Source organism: Mastigoproctus giganteus, chromosome 13 (genome assembly GCF_048544385.1).
Source record: "Mastigoproctus giganteus isolate SK-2022 chromosome 13, ASM4854438v1, whole genome shotgun sequence".
Taxonomy (NCBI): domain Eukaryota; kingdom Metazoa; phylum Arthropoda; class Arachnida; order Uropygi; family Thelyphonidae; genus Mastigoproctus; species Mastigoproctus giganteus.
In genome coordinates, this window is record NC_143587.1 from 127,655,699 (window position 1) to 127,678,560 (window position 22,862).

Here is a 22,862-nt window from a genome sequence, read left to right on the forward strand (position 1 = left end):
GACAACTGCTTACGTCGAAGTGATAACGGTGGTTCGTTTGCTTCGACGTATAAGCTCTGGACAGGAGATGTTCGAAATGCTCCAATAGCGATACGGAGAGCCTGATGATGGATAGGATCCAGCCATCGAAGTACACTGTCTCTGGCCGAATTGTATACCAGGGACCCGTAATCTAGTCTGGATCGTACAAGTGCACGATAGATGCGTAGTAGGGTGCATCGATCCGCACCCCAAGATGTTGAGGAAAGAGAGCGCAGAATATTCAGCCCTCTTGTGCACTTTGTGCGGAGTTGACGGATATGTTCCAGAAAGGTCAGCTTTTTATCGAATACGAGTCCCAAGAATTTTGTGTCCACTGCTACCGGAATTGCATTTTGTCCGAGCTTTAATTCAGGTTCAGGATGAAGATTACGCTTACGACAAAAGTGTACGCAAACGGTCTTCTCCGGCGAGAACCTGAAGCCATTAGCAAGAGCCCAGGAGTTGAGGCGATCAATAGCTTTCTGCAGTTGTCTTTCAATAACCCTCATGTTGCATGACTGACAAAATATGCTCAAGTCATCAACATAGAGGGCACCGTTTACAGTTGGAGGAAGTTGTTCTGTGATGGAATTTACTTTGATGGCAAAAAGCGTGACACTTAATACTGATCCTTGTGGTACTCCCTCCTCTTGGCTGAAGGAACGAGAGAGTGAGGATCCCACACGAACTTGGAAAGATCGATTGGCTAAAAAGTTTTTAATAAAAATGGGGAGTTGCCCCCTAAAGCCAAGGCTATGCAGATCTTTTAAGATGCCAAATCTCCAAGTTGTGTCATACGCTTTCTCCATGTCAAAGAACACTGACACCAAGTGTTCGCGTTTTAGGAAAGCATCCCGGATGGATGTTTCCAGTCTAGTAAGATCCAAAGTGGACCGGTTCCTTCGGAAGCCGCACTGGATGTTGGAGAGAAGGTCATTTGATTCTAAATACCATATTAAACGAGAATTAACCATTCTCTCCAGGATTTTGCACATACAGCTAGTCAGAGCAATAGGACGATAATTGGTTTTGACTTTTGGATCCTTTCGTGGCTTAGGAAAGGCAAGAACGATTGCCTTTTGCCAGGAGTCCGGAAACTGCCCTTCAATAAAGATTCTGTTATACAGAAGGAGCAGACAATCCATAGATTTTGGTGAAAGATGTTTAATCATTTCATAATGGATGTCATCTGGTCCAACAGCACTTGCTTTGGAAAGAGCGAGGGCTCTTTTCAGTTCCTGAATAGTGAAATCCCCGTTGTAGGGATAAATGCTCTTAGATTTAAAGTTAAGTGCCTGTTTTTCGATTTTATATTTCAGGATCAGGAACTCTGGGGAATACGAAGATCTTGCAGAGATGTTAGAGAATGTTTCCCCAAGAGAATTGGCTATTGCAGTTGGATCTGCAATAGCGCATCTATTATAATCTAGGATTGAATAAGGGTGGGATGTATATTTTCCCTTCATTTTCCGGATTTTATCCCAGACTACCTTAGAGTTGGTAGACTGGTTAATAGATGATGTAAAACGGATCCACGATTCCTTTTGACTCTGACGGCGGATATATCGTGCTTTGGCTCGTGCACGTTTAAAGGCTATAAGGTTGGTCGTGGTAGGATATCGGCGGAATAATCCCCCACTCTTTGTTTTGAGCCTTTTTTTTGCTGCTGTGCATTGTGAATTCCACCAAGGTTTGGGAAATGGTGGAAACCGGGCAGATGTTTTTGGAACAGCATTCGCAACTGCTTGGACAATAATTTCTGTGATGTACGTAACTGCATCATTGATAGGCTCTTGACAGACTGTGCTAAGATCAAGATTTGCCTGATATTGGAAGGCAGTCCAGTCAGCCTGATCAATATTCCACCGTGGTAACCTGAAGGGAAGACATGGTCTCCCACTGTGTAACGAGGTTATCACAGGTCACTTCCGTATGGATTCTCCTCCACTTCCCAAGTGAGTGAAGGGAGTAGAGAAGGGGAGCAGATAGAGAGATCAATGGCAGAAAAAGTACGGGTAGGCATGTGGAAGAAGGTGTTTGTTCCAGTATTTAGAAGGGAAAGGTCATTGTCATTTAGCATATGCTCTATGACTCGTCTCCTTCCATTGATGTTAGCACTATCCCACAGGGTGTTATGTCCATTAAAATCCCCGAGAAGAAGAAAGGGGGAGGCAACTGCGTTAGAAGATCATCACGGTCTTCCTGGGAGATGTCAGTCCCAGGTGGCAAATAGATAGAGCAGACCGTTAATAAAAATCCCACCGTAAGGCGAATTGCAACAGCTTCTATGCTAGTTGTAATTAGCAAGGGCTGCACTGCAGTCTGGTTACCCACAAGGATAGCCACTCGCCCATGAGCAGGACCATCCGCAATTCTATCCTTACGAAAAATTGTGATGTTATGCATTGTGGGATCATCATTTGCCTTTAGATAAGTCTCCTGCAAGCAAAAGCAAACTGGCTCGTGCTTTTGCAGGAGTGCCTTGATGTCATCAGTATTTCGCCGGAATCCACGACAATTCCATTGTAGGAATTTAGCCATTATTTTGGCTTGGTGGGTCCATCAGGCGGCTTCCGAGGTACTGAGGGCTGGCTTTTGTCAGTCTTGGGTTTATCTTTTTTGGGGAAGAATGGACGCTGTCCCGTGTCCATTTCTTCCTCCGCAAAGAGTTCCAAGACTGAATCTTCGGGTACCTCCTTCTGCTCGACATCCATGTTTTCGTGGGTACTAGGGTGGACTTCCCCTTTCTTATTCTTTTCTTTCATAATTACCCCCCCTCGACGTGGGCACCTGTACGTGGTGAGGGGACCTCCCAGTGACGCTGCTGGACTTCCAGACTAGCATCACTGGGATCCAACGCCCACAGCCCAGATTCCAGGCTTACATCAATGGAATCCAGCGTGTTTGCCGTGCGCTGCGACCCGTGGAAATTCGGAAAGGGGGATCCTGGTGGTTGAGGGGCCCAGCTTCAGTACACCACTTTGGCCCCCTGCTTCGACAAGACGGATGGTCCTGGAAGGCCCGGCTAGGATCAATCGGCTAGTAGGCTCGCCTGCGAGGGTCAACCTTGTCAATGACACGCCCCTACCCTCATGGTCCGAGGGACAGGATTCAGGCTGGCGGCGGTGCGGGTATAGTGTCTGGGTAGCCCTGGCGTTCCACTCCCGAGCGCATATTTTGCATGCCGGGTAGTGGACGTCTCTTTGGGCTCCGTGGTGGGTGGGGAGCCCGGGCACTGAACCACTTCAAAACTTCATGAATTCTGATAAACATATTCCTTCAGGGGCCCCAACCCGGTCCCTATCTGAAAATAATGACGGAGAGGCAGATAGCATTATTGGTACAAAGAGGCAGCGAACCGAACTACCATCAGGGCCTGTCCCAAGGTTCTTAATAATGCATTCCACCAACGAAACACCGATTGGTAAAATGTCGCCCTTTTTTATTCAAAAAGGGTTAGATGGGTTAGCAGGTTCACCCAAATCAGTTAAGAGGCTTCGTTCTGGAGAACTTTTAATTGAAACTAAAAATGACAGGCAGTCTGAACATCTACTCCGAGTAACATCAATCGGAGGTATACCATAACAGTGACACCACACAGAACACTAAATTCATCGAGAGGTGTTATTTCGGAGTGGGACCTTCTCGACGTCACCGAGGAGGAAATCTGCTCCGAATTAAAACCACAGGGAGTTACTGCCGTCAAGAGAATCACTGCGCGAATGGATGGAAAAATTGTTAAAACCAGGAGTGTTATCCTGACTTTTAACTCTCCCAAACCTCCTGATGAGATTAAAGCTGGCTACATCAACTGTCCAGTGCGTCCATATGTTCCAAACCCTTTACAGTGTTTTAAATGCCAGAAATATGGACATTCTCAAATGGCCTGCCGTGGAGTCCTTGCATGCGCTCGATGTGGTGCAAAGGACCACGAAACAACAGTATGTTCAGCCACGAAACCCACCTGTATTAACTGTGAAGGCGAACACCCGGCCTACTCACAAGCATGCCAGAGGTGAAAAGAAGAAAAAGAAATTCACGGCTGAAGGCAGAGCTAAACATATCGTACCAGGAGGCAAGGAAAGCAGTGAAACCTCTGAACATCAAAAAACCTACCTACGCCCAGAAGGTAGCAGGGAGGTGTTCGATTGGGACTCAGACGGACATGTCCGTCCCTCCAAAAGAATCATTTACTCCCATCGCACGTTATCTTTTAATCTCCCAAAAACCTGCACAGAAGGACCAATCAGCTGCCACTCCTATATCGGTACCTCCTAATGCTACACAAATAACAAAAGCAAATGCAAAAGAAAAGAAAAGAATAAGAAAGGTGAAATACCACCTAGTACCCAAGAAAACATGGATGTCGAGCAGAAGGAGGTACAAGAAGACTCAATTTTGGAGCTATTTGCTGAGGAGGAAATGGACACTGGACAGCGTCCATACTTCCCCAGGAAGGATAAATCCAGGACTGAAAAAGGTAAGCCCTCAGCACCTCGGAAGCCGCCTGATGGACCCACCAAGCCAAATAATGGCTAAATTCCTACAGTGGAATTGTCGTGGATTCCGGCAAAATACTGATGACATCAAGGCACTCCTGCAAAAGCACAAACCAGTTTGCTTCTGCATACAGGAGACTTACTTAAAGGCAAATGATGACCCCACCATGCATAACATTACCATCATTCGTAAGGATGGTCCTGCTGACGGAGGAGTCGCAATCCTCATCGGCAACCAGATCTCATTTCAGCCTTTGTAGCTTACAACTAGCATTGAGGCTGTAGCAATTCGCCTTACAGTGGGGTTCTTATTAACTGTTTGCTCTGTCTATTTGGCACCTGGGATTGACATCCCCCAGAAAGACCTTGATGATCTTATCATGCAATTGCCTTCCCCTTGTTTAATTCTTGGGGATTTCAATGGACATAATACTCTGTGGGGTAGTGCTCACATCAATGGAAGGGGACGAATCATAGAGCATATGCTCACTGACAATGACCTCTTCCTCTTAAATGTGGGAACAAACACCTTCTTCCACATGCCTACCCGTACATTCTCTGCCATTGATCTTTCTATCTGCTCCCCTTCTCTCCTTCCTTCCCTTACTTGGGAGGTAGAAGAAAATCCATATGGAAGCTATCACTTCCCCGTGATAACCACCCTAACTAGTGGAAGACAGTGTCTGCCATTTAGTTTACCGCGGTGGAAGATTGATCAGGCTGACTGGAATGCCTTTCAACATCTGGCAAACCTTGATATCCGTACAGTCAGTCAGGAGCCAATCAGTGAAGCAGTCATTCATGTCACAGAAACGATTGTCCAAGCAGCTGCAATTGCAATCCCAAAATCATCCAGCCGGTGCCCACTATTCCCGAAACCTTGGTGGAATTCAGAATGCACGGCAGCAAAAAAAGCACAAAACAAAGCCTGGGGTATATTCCGCCGATATCCCACCACTGAAAATTTAATATCATTCAAACGTGCACGTGCAAAAGCAAGTTATGTACGACGTCAGAGCCAAAGGAAATCTTGGATTCGTTTTACATCTTCCATAACTCAGGCTGCTAGCTCAAAAGTAGTCTGGGATAAGATCCGGAAAATGAAGGGAAAATATCCACCATGCCCTTCAGTGATCCTCGAGCACAACGTATGTCCAATTGCAGATCGAACTGCAGTTGCAAATAGTCTAGGGGAAACATTTGCAAAAATCTCTGCAATAACATCTTTTCCCGCAGAGTTTTTGGCCCTGAAAAAGAAAGTTGAGAAAAACCCACCAAACCTCTCTTCAAAAGGGCTTGAATCGTATAACAAGCCCTTTTTACAGGAAGAGTTCAATGCAGCACTCTTTCTCACGCATACAAGTACTGTGGGGCCCGATGACATCCACTACGAAATGTTAAAACACCTTTCACCACAGTCTAAGGATCACCTTTTAATTCTGTTTAACAGAATTTTTATTCAGAAACAATTTACGGATTCCTGGCAAAGGGCTATCGTCCTTGCTTTCCCAAAACCAGGAAAAGATCCTAGCAATCCAAGTAACTATCGTCCTATTGCTCTGACAAGCTGTTTGTGCAAAGTCCTGGAAAGAATGGTTAATGCACGCCTTGTATGGTATTTAGAAACAAATGGTCTGCTTTCCAGAACACAGTGCGGCTTCCGAAGAAATAGATCCACTCTGGATCATTTAATCCGATTGGAAACGTCCATTCGTGATGCTTTTATTAAATCCGAGCATTTGGTAGCAGTTTTCTTTGATATTGAAAAAGCGTACGACACAGCCTGGCGATTTGGAATTTTAAAAGACCTCTATAACTTTGGTCTTAGAGGTAACCTTCCTGTTTTTATTAAAAACTTTCTTTCGAATCGCCAATTTCAAGTCCGTTTAGGATCCACCCTCTCTCGAGTTTTCTCTCAGGAAGAGGGAGTCCCACAAGGATCCGTTCTAAGTGTTACGCTTTTCGCAATCAAAATAAACTCTATCGCAGAACAACTTCCACCCATTGTAAACAATGCCCTCTATGTAGACGACTTTGCTATATTTTGTAATTCATGCAATATGAGGGTCATTGAAAGGCAACTGCAGAAAACCATTGATCATCTTACAGCTTGGTCTTTGGCTAATGGGTTCAGATTTTCATCACAGAAGACTGTTTGTGTACACTTCTGTCGCAAATGTAATCTTCATCCTGACCCAGAATTAAGACTTGGGCAAAATAACATCCCACTTGTAGCAGAATTCAAATTCCTTGGACTTATTTTCGACAAAAAGCTGACATTTTTACAACACATTCGTCAGCTGAGGACAAGGTATGTCAAAGGGCTTAACATCCTTCGTGCCCTTTCGTCAACTTCATGGGGCGCAGATCGTTCTACCCTTCTTCGCCTTTACCGAGCACTTGTCCGTTCCAAACTCGACTATGGGTCTCAGGTTTATGGTTCTGCTAGAGATAGTGCACTTCGGTGGTTAGATCCAATCCACCATCAAGCCATCCGGACAGCCACTGGAGCATTTCGCACATCTCCTGTCCACAGCCTTTACGTTGAAGCAAATGAACCATCTCTGTCTCTTCGACGTAAGCAGTTGTCTTTACAGTACGCCTTCAAATTAAAATCCCTGCACGATCATCCCACGTGGCCATCCGTTTTTGAGCCGCGCTGGGAAAACCTCTACAACACCCGTCGGACTGCCAACAAAACTTTTGGTATTCGCATTCAAGGGCTGCTGAATGAGCTAAACTTGACGGTAGACAACGTTGCCCAGTCACCAAGGCAATTCTTTCCACCCTGGCATGCTTATTTTCCAACTTGCGACTTCTCCCTTAAGATCTGGGAGAAGGCTACTACACCGCCATCTGTCTACCAGCAACTCTTTGCATCACATAGACAGCAGTATTCTGACTTTCTGCCAATCTATACAGATGGCTCAAAGTTAGAATGTCATGTGGGATCTGCTGTTGTGTTCCCTCACAAAACATTATCCTATAAGATCCCACAAGAAACTAGAATTTATACTGCAGAGTTGCATGCAATACAATCAGCCCTAGATCACATTAAAAATCGCGACTACCAGAGGTATATGATTTATTGCAATTCATCAAGCGTGTTACAGGCTCTTGTATCGGTGAGTTTTAACCCTCATCCGATCCTGTCCAGGATCCAGCAGATTCTTTTTTTCTCTCATAGAATTGGAATATGATATTCGCTTTTGCTGGATCCCAAGCCACATTGGGATCCGGGGAAATGAATCGGCTGATGCCGCTGCTAAATCAGCCATTTCCCTGGATAATCATTGTCTGTCAGTCCCCTGTACAGACTACAGGCAAATAATACGTTCTAAATTACTCTCCCAATGGCAAGATTCTTGGCACGGACAGGCCACAAATAAATTACATCGCATTAAGCCTGTAATTGCACAATGGCAGTCCAGTCTACGTAGGGTCCGAAGAGAGGAAGTTGTTCCTCTCTTCGCCGCCAGCCTATGCTCGGCTCCGCATAGGTCATAGTCATCTAACACATTCCTATTTGCTGAGGGTGGATGATCCACCTATGTGCGAGAAGTGTAATGTTATTTTAACCGTCAGTCACCTTTTTGTAGAATGTCCTGTTTTTATTGAAGCACGACGCTTGTATTTACTGATTTTAATAATTTGACTGAGCCATTTACACTCAGTCAGATAATATGTGACAGAGACAATATGTCTGACGTTTTTAACTTTTTACAATGTATTAATGTTTATACAAAGATCTAAGTTTTATGCTTTTACTTTTATACCTTTTTAAACATAATAATTAATTGTTTGACGTGGTAGCTTTTGCTACCAAAATGTTTAATAACATTTTAAATTTGTCTTGGCGCATTATGGCCTTAGCTGCCAATGCGCCATTAAAAACCAAACAAACCAAATCATAATTACCTTTGTTACTTGTGGAGCATTAGGAGGTACTGATATAGGAGTGGCAGCTGATTGGTTTTTCTGTGCAGGTTTTTGAGAACTTAAGAGATAACGCGCGATGGGAGTGAAAGACTCCTTTGGAGGAATGGTCATGTCCGTCTGAGTTCCGACGGAACATCTCCCTGCTACCTTCTGGGCGTAGGTAGGTTTGTTGGTATTCAGGGGTTTCACCGATTTCCTTGCCTCCTGGTATGATATGTTTAGCTCTGCCTTCAGCCGTTGAATTTCTTTTTCTTCTTTCCACCTCTGGCATGCTCGTGAGTAGGCCGGGTGTTCGCCTTCACAGTTAATACAGGTGGGTATTGCGGCTGAGCATGCTGTTGTTTCGTGGTCCTTTGCACCACATCGAGTGCATGCAAGGACTCCACGGCAAGCCATTTGAGAGTGTCCATACTTCTGGCATTTAAAACACCGTAAAGGGTTCGGAACGTATGGACGCACTGAACAATTGATGTATCCAGCTTTAATCTCATCAGGAGGTTTAGGAGAGTTAAAAGTCAGGATAACGCTCCTGGTTTTAACAAGTTTTCCATCCCTTCGCGCAGTAATTCTCTTGACGGCAATAACTCCCTGTGGTTTTAATTCGGAGCAAATTTCCTCCTCGGTTACGTCGAGAAGGTCCCACTCCGAAATGACACCTCTCGATGAATTGGGTGTTCTGTGTGGTGTCACTGTTATAGGTATTCCTCCGATTGATGTTGTTCGGAGTAGATGTTCAGATTGCCTGTCATTTTTAGTTTCAATTAAAAGGTCTCCAGAACGAAGCCTCTTAACTGATTTGGGTGAACCTGCTAACCCATCTAACCCTTTTTGAATAAAAAAGGGCGACATTTTACCAATCGGTGTTTAATTGGTAGAATGCATGATTAAGAACCTTGGGACAGGCCCTGATGGTAATTCGTTTTGCTGCCTCTTTTTAGCAATAATGCTATCAGTGTCTTTGTCATTGTTTTCAGATAGGGACCGGGTTGGGGCCCCTGAAGAAATATGTTTATCAGAATTCATGAAGTTTTGAAGTGGTTCAGTGCCCGGGCTCCCCATCCACCACGGAGCCCAAAGGGACGCCCACTACCCGGCAGCAATAAATGCGCTCGGGAGTGGGACGCCAAGGCTACCCAGACACTATACCCGCATCGCCGCCAGCCTGAATCCTGTCCCTCGGACCACGAGGGTAGGGGCATGGCATTGACACGGTTGACCCTTGCAGGCGAGCCTACTAGCCGATTGATCCTAGCCGGGCCTTCCAGGACCTCCCGTCTTGTCGAAGCAGGGGCCAAAGTGGTGTATTGAAGCTGGGCCCCTCAACCACCAGGATCCCCCTTTCCGAATTTCCAGGGGTCGCAGCGCACGGCAAACACGCCGGATTCCATTGATGTAAGCCTGGAACCTGGGCTGTGGGCGTTGGATCCCAGTGATGCTAGTCTGGGAGTCCAGCAGCGTCACTGGGAGGTCCCCTCACCACGTACAGGTGCCCACGTCGAGGGGCGAAGTAGGGGATTGACGGTCACGTGGTGTAATGCAATACGTTATATTATTATATAAATTTGTACAGTCTTTAAGATCTAGTATTATTATATAAATTTATACAGAAATTAAGATTTAATAATTATCTTGCTACAGATGAAATGTTTTCATTAGTAAAATATTATGAAAAATCATTATCATTTATCATTATACTTTTTATCTTAACTCAAAATGTATAGGCCATATGGAATGAAGATAACTAAACTTGGTTAACTTGATTACAAATTTGTATGAATACTAATACTTATATGAAAAACACCAATAATTGGTAACAATCTACAATTAAACGTGTATATATATATATATATATATATATATATATATATATATATATATAATTTGTGTGTGTGGGGATTAATCGAATTGAAAAGTAACATCTCAAAATATTTTCAAAAATACTTTAAACATGCTATTAATGCTATTATAAGGACACGGTGCATGTTTGGCAAAATCTGTCGCTCCCTGACAGATCAGTCCTTTCTATATGCTATGTATTGACTGCACATTTGATTTCAGTATTTTTTCTATATTCGAATTAGCATGATCATTTTTTCAACCTATTACTTTGAGCACACATTTGTGTTGTTAGTTAATTTTCGTACAATAAGGAAAAATCCCAATGTTTTGTATTTTATTTCTTCATGTGGTAGTATAACTAATGAATGAAAAAAGAAAAAAAAATCAAGACGTTGTAATAAATTTAAACATTAAATTAAGAAGATAAAATAAAAATTCAGGGCCCTTAAATAGTAAATTACAGTGCAGTGAGAGACAGAAGAACAAACAAAATCTTATACAAATTAAAAAAAAACAAAAAATTTAAATATTTTATTTTAAATTCAAATTAAGAAATATGATTTTAGTCACTTTGCCACTTGTCAACCTGCTACGCCTCTCGTGATCATCTGACTTTCCAGAAAATTCTCTCAGTTGGAATTGCAATTACAGTATTCAAAATTTGCGTTGGACTAATTCGAAAAGCCTACAATAAATGATTTTGTTTTCTTTGCACCATTTTAGTGGATTTTCATGTCTTGATAAAAAGGGATAATTTAACTACATTTCTGCTTTAACAATTCTGGTACTATAGGATTTTCTATTTGAAGGCAAATAAAAGCTATGCGGCAACTGTATATAGGATTGGACACATTTTATTATTATTATTGGACTTAAGTCTCTATACAAGTTTGTTTACGGGTGTACGGGAGGTATAAACGTAAACTGTTTTATAATCAGTGGTTTTTTTTATTATTGCTTTTTTATTTATTCACAAGTATAACTACCTCGAACTTGACTTTTGCAAAAGGGTTCTGCAGCTAAAAATGGCTGAAGCTTTCGTCACTATAGTACAAGCTTTTGTACTATAGTAACGAAACTTTTAAACGAGCTGTCAGTCGATTAAAAGTGTGTTCAGTACAGTTATTGGTTGCGGTACCTTAACGATTTTTTTTTTTTTTTACCGTCACGAAAGCATCAGAACAGCCGTGACTTGGTAAACAAGGCGGCAGTAATAACTTTACTCAAATTCCAGCTTCATCCAAAAATAAATTATATGAAGTAAATTGGTATCACATTGTACGGAATATTGCTTTTGAACCTCTTGCCTAAATTGACTTTCCTGCTGGTCTAGTATTAAAAAAAGGGAGAAAAGAAAACAATACGAATACCTAATGTACAACCACACACTATACTGACAGCTCTTGAACACGCCAATTCAAATGTTGACGTCCTTGGTGGCATTATGTCTTGAATTTCGGTAAATAAAGATATCAGTTTCATGCAGTGTGATTAGCTTTCTGAGCTTGTAGTCACATGATGTGTGTAGTAACTGAATTTCTTTTACTAGCGAAATGTTATTCTCTTAAGACATACTTTTATAAGTATGTACTTTGGTTTAATTTTTTGACTCGGCGTTTTAATTCGACGATCTTCACCGTTATTTTGCTGATTACGTTCATTCACTGCTTTAGTGGATAGTTTTTTATTTATTTATTGTGCTAGAGTTCATTTTTTCAGACTGTTTCACGGAACACTCGGATTCTGCAAAGAGGTCTAAGGGGTTCAACTTGGGATGCCATGTATTCTCTCTAGGAAAATCGAATAGCTGTCGGTTGCACGTATCCACAGTTTCCGGTTTCGTTTATTAGCAACTTGTGGTTTTACCCATTTGCATCAGTTACTTTAAAGTAGCCGAGTGGTCAGGCTCTGTAGTGATCGGCTCCGTAGCCGAGTGGTCAGGAGCGGGAGTGCAGTAGCACATTCTCTTTGAGTAGACCGGGGTTCAAGCCCCTGACTGCTGAATACAGATCGAATGGCAGATCGACCATCTGCCAACCCGCAATGGACCAGCGTGGCAGATTATGGTCCATTTCCCTCAGCATGAATTGTTGAGGAGGCTTCCATCCTGCAGTGGGTTGATAATGGCTGCATTTTATCTTTTTTTTTTTTTTTACTTTAAAGTAGATATTATATTGCTGGGTAGTTTCTGTAAAAAGTATCAGATCATATTGAGGAAAGACTGGCGCAAAAAAAAAAAAAAAACTTAATTGGAAGTTGTGTGGATTTATATATAAGTAAATATTATATTGGTATTAACCATTCCAGTTGGTGTATCATATTTGTAGGAGTGCGTTTCACGAGCTTATTTGCATGTTGTGCAGCTGAAAAACACGGAACAGCTGACATGGGAGTAACCTTGCACTCTCGGCTTCAGATCAGCTTACTACAGTCTCGCCTCGAATGAAAAAAAAAACCAAAAAACAAACAAACAAAATACGTCATTCGAAGACCTCTGCGAATTTCAGAATCGCTGAGTTGTCGACAGGAGCCGAACCAAGACAAACCAAGCAAAAGTGAGAGATAGTGGTATATCGTGCCGACTGTACTGGTGGATTGTAGTAACCAAGAGTGATATAAAATATCGTGGAACTAAACTGAAAGTTTACTCAAAATAGTGATCTACAACTTAGGTTTAACAGATTTTTGCCCAGTTTTTATAATTTTTTTGTATAGAACACATTTTTCATATCCAAACAATTTGAGCGGTACATTTAAAAAAAAAAAAAAAAAAAAAAAAAAGGTTACTTAGTACAGATTCGGTGCAGAAACTTATGTTCGTCTGTCCATAGAAATTAAAATTTCATTGCAACAGTTGAAACTTTATTATTCTGGCTAGGTGAGATAATAAAGATTTAAAAAATATTACAAAATTTGCACAAGAAATTGAGCAAGTACTGGACACTTATACTGTATGTCCTGGGCAATCTGCCCAAAAAAATGGAGACCTGGAAACCCTACTTATTAGCGTGAATAATTTTTGTTATTATTGGCTACTTTTTAATTAAATATTATTTATTCACTTGTATTAGTTTCTGTCTATCACAGTGGTGCCAAATTTTTTAAGTCAGAAGGCCGCACTGGGAATTTTCTGAAATTTTTCGTGCCGGAAAAGGAAAGTTTAACTTCGGGCTGTTCTGCTCTGCTGTGTAAGGACCAGTGAAGACACATGGCGCGTCTTCATTAGTCAAAATAACTAGTGCAGCATTTAAGCTTAATAAGAATTTTTTTAAAATTTTATAATTAGTAATGAATATCAATAAAAGAAAAAAAAACACTTATTTGAACTTCTAAAATTATCTCGAAGCACTTGCAGCTGTTTATATTAAGTATCACATGTTAATATATTAAAAGAGAGGAAAGAAACACTTTTGTGTGAACAGCACTGAATGATGTGCCATATTTCCTTATTTTGTGTCTAGGATGTTTAATTTGACTAATAATTTCAAACTTCTTTGGATCCCCGGTTAAACCTTGCCGATTACCGGACCTGGCGCATGGACAGTACTTTGAGCACTTCTTGTTACCCTTCGCACACCTTTTGTAATGTGAGTGTTTGTGCCTGCGTTTTGCAGAATTTACCTTTAGAAACATATGTTCCAAGTCAGGGGAACTAATCTACCGGTAGGAAAGTGCATATTTTAAGACAGCCTGTGTTTCAAAACACGGGGACGAAAATTAACTTATTTTGAAACTTTTTATCCCGTGTTTCTAAAAGATGGGGACGAAACTACTTAGCCCGTGATTCAAAAACACGGGGACGAAACTAATTTATTTTAAAGCCTCTTACCCCATGTTTCAAAAACACGGGCTAAGGAATCGGACACTTGAATTCTACAGTATAATTTAAAAAATGTATAAAACTTTTAAGTGCTGTAAAACTACTAGTTAAACTAAGTGTTAACTAGGCTATAACAGTTCCTTAAAAAACATACTTCAGTATTCTGCTTTAGATTAGCATGATTTTGTCTTTCTAAGTCAGAATAAGCAGAACATGAATCGCGGGACCCTCGGTACATACTCGAATGCTTTTAACGTCATTCATTTCATTTATTTACACACCCAAATTTTATGTACATTCCCAAGATAAATATACAAGATTTGACATGTAGACATGTATAGTATCTTATGTAGGACGGCACCTGAACGAAAGTTCAACTCCGTCTTTGTACACTGTGATGGTTACAGAAAGCACTGTAACAGGCCAGAAATGTGTGTAACGTTATGTTCGTGCAGTGTATGTGTTGTTTAGTTGTTTCTGGCCGTTTTGTCACCAGGCAGGCGATCACCTGGAAAGCCTGCCCAGTGTCCGTCTACACCACGGGGAGGTAGGCCACAACTGCGCAAGAACCATGGCCAACCTCAACAGTCACGTACTGAATGTCCAAAGAGGGTTTGGAGCCATTCAAAAGAACCCCGCGCCAGCAAGCCGGCAACAGCGCACGCGCGCGCACGCACACACACACACACACACACACACACACACACACACACACACACACACACACACACACACTCCCAGGAGACAGGACAGCAGAAGACGAAGAAATAAGGATGAGAATAGCATAAAGTAAAAAAAAAAAAAAAAGAGAAAAAAATAATAATAAAATTAAAATAAATAATAATAATAATAAAAAAAAAAAAAAAAAGTAAAATAAAATCTTTATCCATTTCTTGCCCACATCTGTATGCAGTGCTGCCAAAGTGGCCCACAAAGAGAAAAGGTGTATTGTCAAACAGAAGCTGTAATGTCATTCAATCATGATCGGCAGGAACAAGTTCTAGATATAATTCTGAATTCTGTTAAACTGGAGTGGTGTCAGAAGTCTCTGGTAGATGACGGTATCACTGAGCAGAGGTTTAGTTGAAGAGGGTCTTGATAAAGGATGAGTCAGAGAAGTGCAGCATCTGTCAAAATCTTTGCGTGTTCTTGAAAGCCACAACAATTTTGTATATGACGTCATCAGGACGACGAGGCAGCGCACAGTTGTATTATGATTTATGATGCATTTTCAGTTTCATTTCTTGAATTAACATTGAGGTTGAGAGCCTTCCTGCGATTAAAAGCAGCATTGCAGAAGGTTTGAAGGGCCTGGAAATTGTTGACAGAAATGAGTATCTTCTCACCTCCGGGACACAAGTTTGGTACTGTTGCCTTAAGAACCTCATCTCCTGTAATTTGAATTCATGGCCCTCTAGTTCTGGAATTCTTTATGACGTAGTGTGCAATAGTGTTAGGGTCAGGCGCCACTTGTGGTTCCCCACATTTGCGCCATACAGTACTACTGTAAATTCCAGAAAAGTGTTGTGTTGAATGTGTGGTATTGTGTTGGGTTCTGTTGTGTGTCCTAGCATGACAGTGAAAATCTGTCTTCATTCATTTTACTCACCTTTGGATCTGGGAGATCTGGGAGCCTTATAAACCTCAGTCAGGTTCCACTCTAAGGTTCCTGGTTGCCAAGCTTTGTAGCCCACATAATCGAAGTCTTTCCTTGTACGATCGCCGTATTGCTGCTCTTACCATGCGAGTTGCCCATCTTTGAACTCTTTCAAGGAGCTCAATGTCTTGTTTTCAGGTCTCCGTACTTGGACACAGTATTCCAAATGCAATCTTACAATTGCCTTATTCAGTGGGATTATGACCTACCTATCTCTATAGGATATTGTTGGATAAATCATCATTAGGACACCATTGGCCATCTGTTCACTCTGCTCAGGCCAGCTAGATACCTTTCTTCCTCTACTCTGTTCTTAGTTAATCCCCACCCAAGTGTATAAGTAATTTTGTGGTTGTTATTCCTCAAGTTTAAGAACTTGCATTTTGCTGCATTAAAACATAACTGCTACTTTTCTGACTATTCTTGAAGCATATTCAGGTCATTCTGAAGGACACCACCACCGTCTCTCCCAATCTTTACATCTGCAAATTTTGATATCATGCCCCCAATCCCTTCGTTTATGAAAATCCGAAATAACAGTGGTTCAGGAACCGAGGACCTTGAGGACCCCACTTCTAATGTTACACCGGTCTGAAAAATATCCGTTTATCACAACCTTCTGTCCTGCAGCTACCCTGCGATCCCTCTTATAATCGTTCCAGTAATCCCAACATGTCCAACTTATGCAGTAACCGCTTATGAAGAACTGAGCCAAATGACTTACTAAAAATCCAAATAAACTATTTTGGAATTGTTCTCCACATCCAGCTCTTGGGTAATTGTGTCAAAATAGCTTCTGACAGGTAAGTTAACATGATTTCATGTTAACCAAACCAAACCATGTTATATGTCCTTCAGAATGCTATTTCTAACTAAATGTCCTGAATTGCACTCAACAACTGTCTCCAAGATTTTCCTCAGGCCGGGCGCGCAAGTGAGGCACTTGCCACAGATACAGTATGAATTAGGCGTCGTGTCAAGGTTTTGCCTCGGGCGCCGTTTCAGTTTTTCCATATCACTGAAGTCAGATTAACCGGTCTGTAGTCCTACTTCACTCTTAGAATTGCTTTTATGTATTAGCGATACGCTGGCACTTTTCCGAACCAAAGGAATCTCTCCCGAATCCAATGATGCCCTTATAATTAATCACTGGTTGAGTACACTCTGGCCGCCCCCCCCCTTAAAAGTATAGATATATGGCATCAACTCCAGAGGCCTTACTTGCTTTTAAGCTTGAAAGTTTTTCTAATAAACAGTCATCTGTAATTTCGAAATGACTAATTTCATATGAGTCAGCTTCACTCGCATAGCCGCTCCTTACCATGAAGGGTCTTTCGTCAGTAAAGAACGATGCGAAGTACCTATTCAATTCATCAACTGTGTTATCTAAGACTTTCCCACTCCCAGTAACAAGGATCCGATCTGATTCATTTTCTGCTTCTTTATACTCACATGAAAAAAATTCCTTATCCCCATTTCTTGTTCTTAGCCAGTGCTTTCTCATATTCAGGCTTGTTTTCCATAACCTTGTCTGTGGTACGATTATAGATAAACTTTGTAGGTTTCAGTATTTCACGTTGCTCAGTAAGTTTGCCATGTTATCTTTTTCTGCTGTGATAGACTGGCCAAATTTGTATTCATTCCTCTCTTTATCTTCTTTGTGTTCCTTGTGCTGTATTTTCTTGATGGTATATATGTAGTCATGGATTAAATTCTGGATTACTGCTTTAATAGTTTTCCATAATTCTAATGTATTCGCCGTTCCTTCCCTCTGAAATCCGCCCAGTGCCGTGTAGCACCTTAAGCACTCATAGTCCCCTTTTCTGAAATTAAAACCCGTGCCTTTACCTTTAACTACTGCCGCATCTTTATCTTCCAGCTAACGACTATTTGATTACTTCCTGCCAATGGTTTTTCTACTGCAATCCCTATGATGTCATTTGTTTCATGAGTAATGATGAAGTCTAAAATATTCTTATTCCTAGTATTTTCTCTAACATCTGGTACAAGTAATAATTATTTAGTTTATTTAAAAATTGTGTTCCCATGGTGAGTTTCCCTCCCACTTATTTCAATCAATGGCAGATTGAAGTCATGCATAAAAAGATATTCACATTTGCTTGACCATTACTTCTGCGTATAGAGATTCTCGTCATACTTTTCAGAATCCACTGGATTCTAAAGATTACTCCCGCCCTCAGAACGACATGCCCAACATAGGCTGCAACAAACAAGAATTCTTGAGATATGTGCAACCATTAGTTTGACCCATATGTTTATTACTCTTCTTCTCCTCCTAACTAGTAGTTACCCTAAACTCTTAACAACCATTCTATTCTGATTCAGCCACTGAGTTACTCGTTGCAGAGCTTCGTTAAGAATGATATAGTCGTTGGTAATGCGAATAGCTTTATAAAGTTGTATGTCGTCAGAAAATTTTGTTAATTTTGATTTGGTAGTCTCCAAGAATACTTGGCAGGTCGTTGTCAGGAATAGTAGCGGGCCAAAGGACAATCCCTGTGGGACACCCATTTCGGGTTTTAAAGGGTGTGAAATCTCAAGTCCTGACTAAATGGCGGAAAATACCTCCGCAAATGATTTAATTACTGTACAACTTAGCTTCATATTGATTAAGTACACTTTTAGGCATTGCTAACGAACAAGTAATGTTGGCTATGAGATGTAATCTGTCAGTTTTATTCATATATCACAGAGGTTTTTTTAAGTATCTCTTAGATACTTAAAAGTAAGTGTCTCTTTAGTACTGTTAACATTGCTTATTATATAATCTATAATAACATTATTAATAATAATAATTTATAGATTATAGTTATTTATAATCTATAAATACAAGGTTATCCTTCTATAATAACCTTGTATGAACAAGGTTATTATAGAAGGTTAAGCTATAAATTTCTTGATCTTTTTTGATTCATTCAGAGAAATTTATAATGATTTTGCTTCATACGCGATTTTCTGGGTAAATTGCGTAATAATTGATTTAGCTGGTGTTATTTAACAGCTGTTTCGGGTTGTTAAATTATTATTTAAGGTTAAAATACTGAAAAAGGGGATCATTTTTTCCTTCCAGTCGTTTTTTATCTTAACCTAAATTTGTCTCTTATAATAATGCTTTATTTCCATAATTCTTTAAATGACGAACCATGTATCTTACCTTATTGAATCCCAGTACCCTGGACAATTTAACTTGAAATAAGACGGATAGTGGTACCCACTAATTATTTTGTCGTTTCAACTCTGTCGTTCTGTTCGGTTCGTTTTAATTCTGTCGATGAGTTGTTCGGTATACAGTCGACCAACTGTACTGTTCGACCAAGTGCTCTATACTTATAAAAAAATGATTTCCATATGACAATATGGCCTCACAAACCTCTCTTACTTCCTCCTCCTCTGAGTACGCGCAACCTGCGTTTCAGCTGCCCACGAAGAAGTTCAGACCTTAACTCGTTTGATTTATTTTTTATTGTGGTTGCAGAAAGGTTACTGTGTTTTCAAATCGCCTTTATTCACTGGAAGAACTGCTAGTCGTATTTCAGTATATAGTAGACGCCAATCTGCAGACAGGTTACGAGTGCTCCGTAATATGATTCGTCGTCTACAGTTATGTGATGAGCAAATGGTATTACTTATACCTTTCTGTATGTGCATAAAATAATGTCAGGTCAGTTTCTTCCTTGAGTTGCTTTTCTTTTTTTAATATAGCGTATTAGTTGCAATCATCATTCATTTTGGCTTTTTTACCAGGTGTTAGCGAACTTGTATGTGATGATGAAATTTGTTAGATCGCGTAATGTAATGTTTATTCTCGTCGTAAATTTTCCACACAATAAGTTATTTTAATATTATGGCGTACAGTATTATGCAAATCATATAATTGTTGGATCCGTCAAGTATATGGTGTAATTTTCATTATATTGTACCACAAAGGATGCCGTTCATTTAAGAACAAGTCTAAATTTAGAAACTGGTCTATGTGGTTGTAGCGTAGTTAGATATTGACTTTATCGTTAATTAATCTCACTTTCACCATGTGGAAACTGAAGAAGTATCGCTAAGCGTGAGACTTAGTACAGTATCTGCATTTTTCTATTCTGTTGTCAGCATTGGCTGCATTGCGAGGCATATGTCACTGTGAGAGATCACATTCCATATTGGTCCAGGTTTTTCTGTTGACTTTTGTTTCATATTTTGCTCTTCATACTTACATGTGAACTGGTTTACACATTTACTGCCTTTTGTGTAAATTTGTTTACATTTGTTCATTTCGAATCTCATCTTTCACACTTCTTTCCAAATATTAAAATACAATGCATGCATTTGAGATTTTTTTTTTTTTTTTGTTGCTGTTTTGTGGTTAAGGCGGCACTGTGTAATTAAAACTGGCTTCCGTAGATTTGAGTTAGGTAAATTAATATAGGATTGTTTTTCACTCTGCAGAATTATAAATATTTTATTGACATAAATATTATGCTAAACTTTTTCTATATATACGCTATTAAGTTTTTAATTTACACCAAGTATAAGTGTACACTTCTACCCGAGGCGGCATGATTTTGCAATGGTTGAGCACGTCAGAAATATGAGTATGTGAGGGCTAGCTAGCTCTTCATAACACCGAAAAATAACTGCAATAATAGATAAATAATAGTATTCACAATTATAATACACGTACTTACATAATCATCACTTAATAAATAGAACGATATAATTAAAAGATTATTTAAAAACGTACATAGGAGTTATACGTCAGCAAAGTTGAAGTACACCATTTGTACGTCATCTTTGGTTATATATATATATATTCTATGTATTTTATATATGACTGATATATATATATATATATATATATATATATATATTAGAAGTATTTTAATGGCAAGAATATCTTGTTACAATGGAGCTAAATCTGTAATTGTAATACGTATTTATCAGTTAAAGTCTGCAGATAAACTGCGCTTCTGACTTGCCCAATAAAGGTTCTATTTACGTGTTCTTTTATCAGAGGTAGTACTGAAGGTGTCCCTGAACTTGGTATGGTTTCTTCGGCAGCTTGCTTCTATTTTCGTCATCTCAAGTTAATTAAATCACAGTTGTTTGGCAGTCTTCGGGTTTAAAAAAAAAAAAAAACGTGGCGAGTATATGAACTGTTCCGGATTGGCGTCATCATGATGACTTTTTGCGGTTCCTTGTCAATGAAAAAACATGGGGCAAGAAGTAATTCTTTGCTAATGTTGTCTGTCCACTTGTTTAGGAATAAAATAGACTTAACAGTTTTGTAATTCTTTGACTCTTCCTCTTCTGTAGAATTAGTAGCATTTAGCAAAAATGTGCTGCAACTTTTATCTTTATTTCTTTTTCTTTTTTTTTTTTTTGTGCTTGATTTTAGCTTGATCATTGTAATGAACTCCAGCCTTCTTTCAACAGAGGTTTATATCGAAGAAGCTGAAGAAAACATCAGGTTTTCCAAATGGTTTAGCTGTAAGAAGAAAAAAAATAGGTGAACAATATTTTTCATTGATTTAATAATTCTTTTTACTGACTTGTACTAAGTAAATAAACATCCCATACATAAATTCCCAGCTCTATTATTAGTATTTAAAGTACATTTATTGGAAAAAGTCTGCCAAAGAACAGAACCCTATTGTGCAGATTGTCAAGTCAGAACTGAGTGCGGTATCGCCAGATGCAAGTGAATAGATTTCGAATAACCTTTCAAGTTGCCACGTAGATAGCTTATGTAACCAAACTTGGTATTGTGCTCTAAATTTCTTTCTTTCTTGTGTTCAACCAGAGATATTTAGGATAGCGTGAAGAACTGCTAACAGAAATAGCACTCAACGCAATAATCGGCAACGAACAAGATGCGAAAAGAAGACTTTCGTATTTTAACTACTTTTGTTTTTATTTCCCAGTCAGGACCATCCTTCCTTTAGGCGGCAGTGGAAAAACGTTAATTTATAGTTGAAGATTTTTTAATCAGTTCTTGGATTCGTCTGTTTGGATCAGGAATGGGCAACCTCAAGCTGCGAACCGGACTCGGCACGCAAACTCTTTTCTTGTGGCCGGCCACGATCTGCCCAAAACATTAAACAGAAATTAATGTTAAGCCCTTATTTTTTATTCTGTAATAAAGTTTACCATCTGACAGACTTGTATTTTTGTTTTTCTGTCATTTCTCTGAATTTGGAAGTGCCCACCAGGACCTCGTGGCTAACTGCTTGATTTTTCTTCCGGAAAGTTGGTTGATTATTTCTTCCAAAAAAAAAAGGGGGGGGTGGGAATAAAAATAGACTGACAAATCATAACCGCCAAAGTAACTTAGCAGTGGCTACGACAGGCATTTTAACAAACATTAAAATTCATGTAGTAAAAATGTCTTAAGTTCAAAAGTCGCTAATATGTTATTTCTTCATTTCATGTCTAATAATTAAGCGCCTTGCCATCCCTACTTCCGCAAAACAGTTAATGTAATAAATATATTTGGAACCATGAATGGCATACAACGAATTTTGTGTTCTATAGGGGTCAATCTATTAATAATTAAAAGTTAAATTGAAAAATGAAAAATATACAGGATGTGCGAAAATCCCGTTAACTCCTAAAACGTTGTGGAGCATTGGTGTTCTGACAATTATAGTTTCTGTAATGTAGGTGTGTGCGCTTTCAATTTCTGTAATGCATTTATTTTTCTTTTATGAATGTTTTACAGTTGTATAAGCAATGGTTAATGAATCTGCTTACACCAAAGAGGCAAGGACAGGCAAATATAATATCAATGCAATACATTAGCATTGATATTATAATAGCTAAATGATGCAAGGAAGCCAGTTTTTTCTGGATATGTCAAAAAATAAAATTAAAAAATACATCATTCATACTGTTCCCAGTGACAAAAAGAGCCTCTCCAATTCCGCTTTGCACTTAGTCAGACTATCTACCTCGACTGCTGTTGCACGCAATTCATTCCAGTTATCTACAACAAGCTTCCCCGAAGGTATTATTCCTGAGATTCAGCATTCTGTTACTCCTGAAAATGTTGTGTTTGTGGTTCTTCTATCAGTGAAAA

The 22,862-nt window shown here is 39.8% G+C and overlaps 1 long non-coding RNA gene across 2 annotated transcripts in view; it reads right to left on the reverse strand.

Annotated features, from left to right (window-relative positions):
* Positions 1-21,170: 21,170 nt before the first annotated feature.
* LOC150076432 (uncharacterized) overlaps positions 21,171-22,862 on the reverse strand; it is a 212,422-nt gene continuing 210,730 nt past the window's right edge. For both annotated transcript variants that reach the window (XR_016547808.1, XR_016547807.1), the window contains one exon: positions 21,171-21,272. This is a non-coding gene — a long non-coding RNA (uncharacterized LOC150076432). The remainder of the gene's footprint in view (positions 21,273-22,862) is intronic.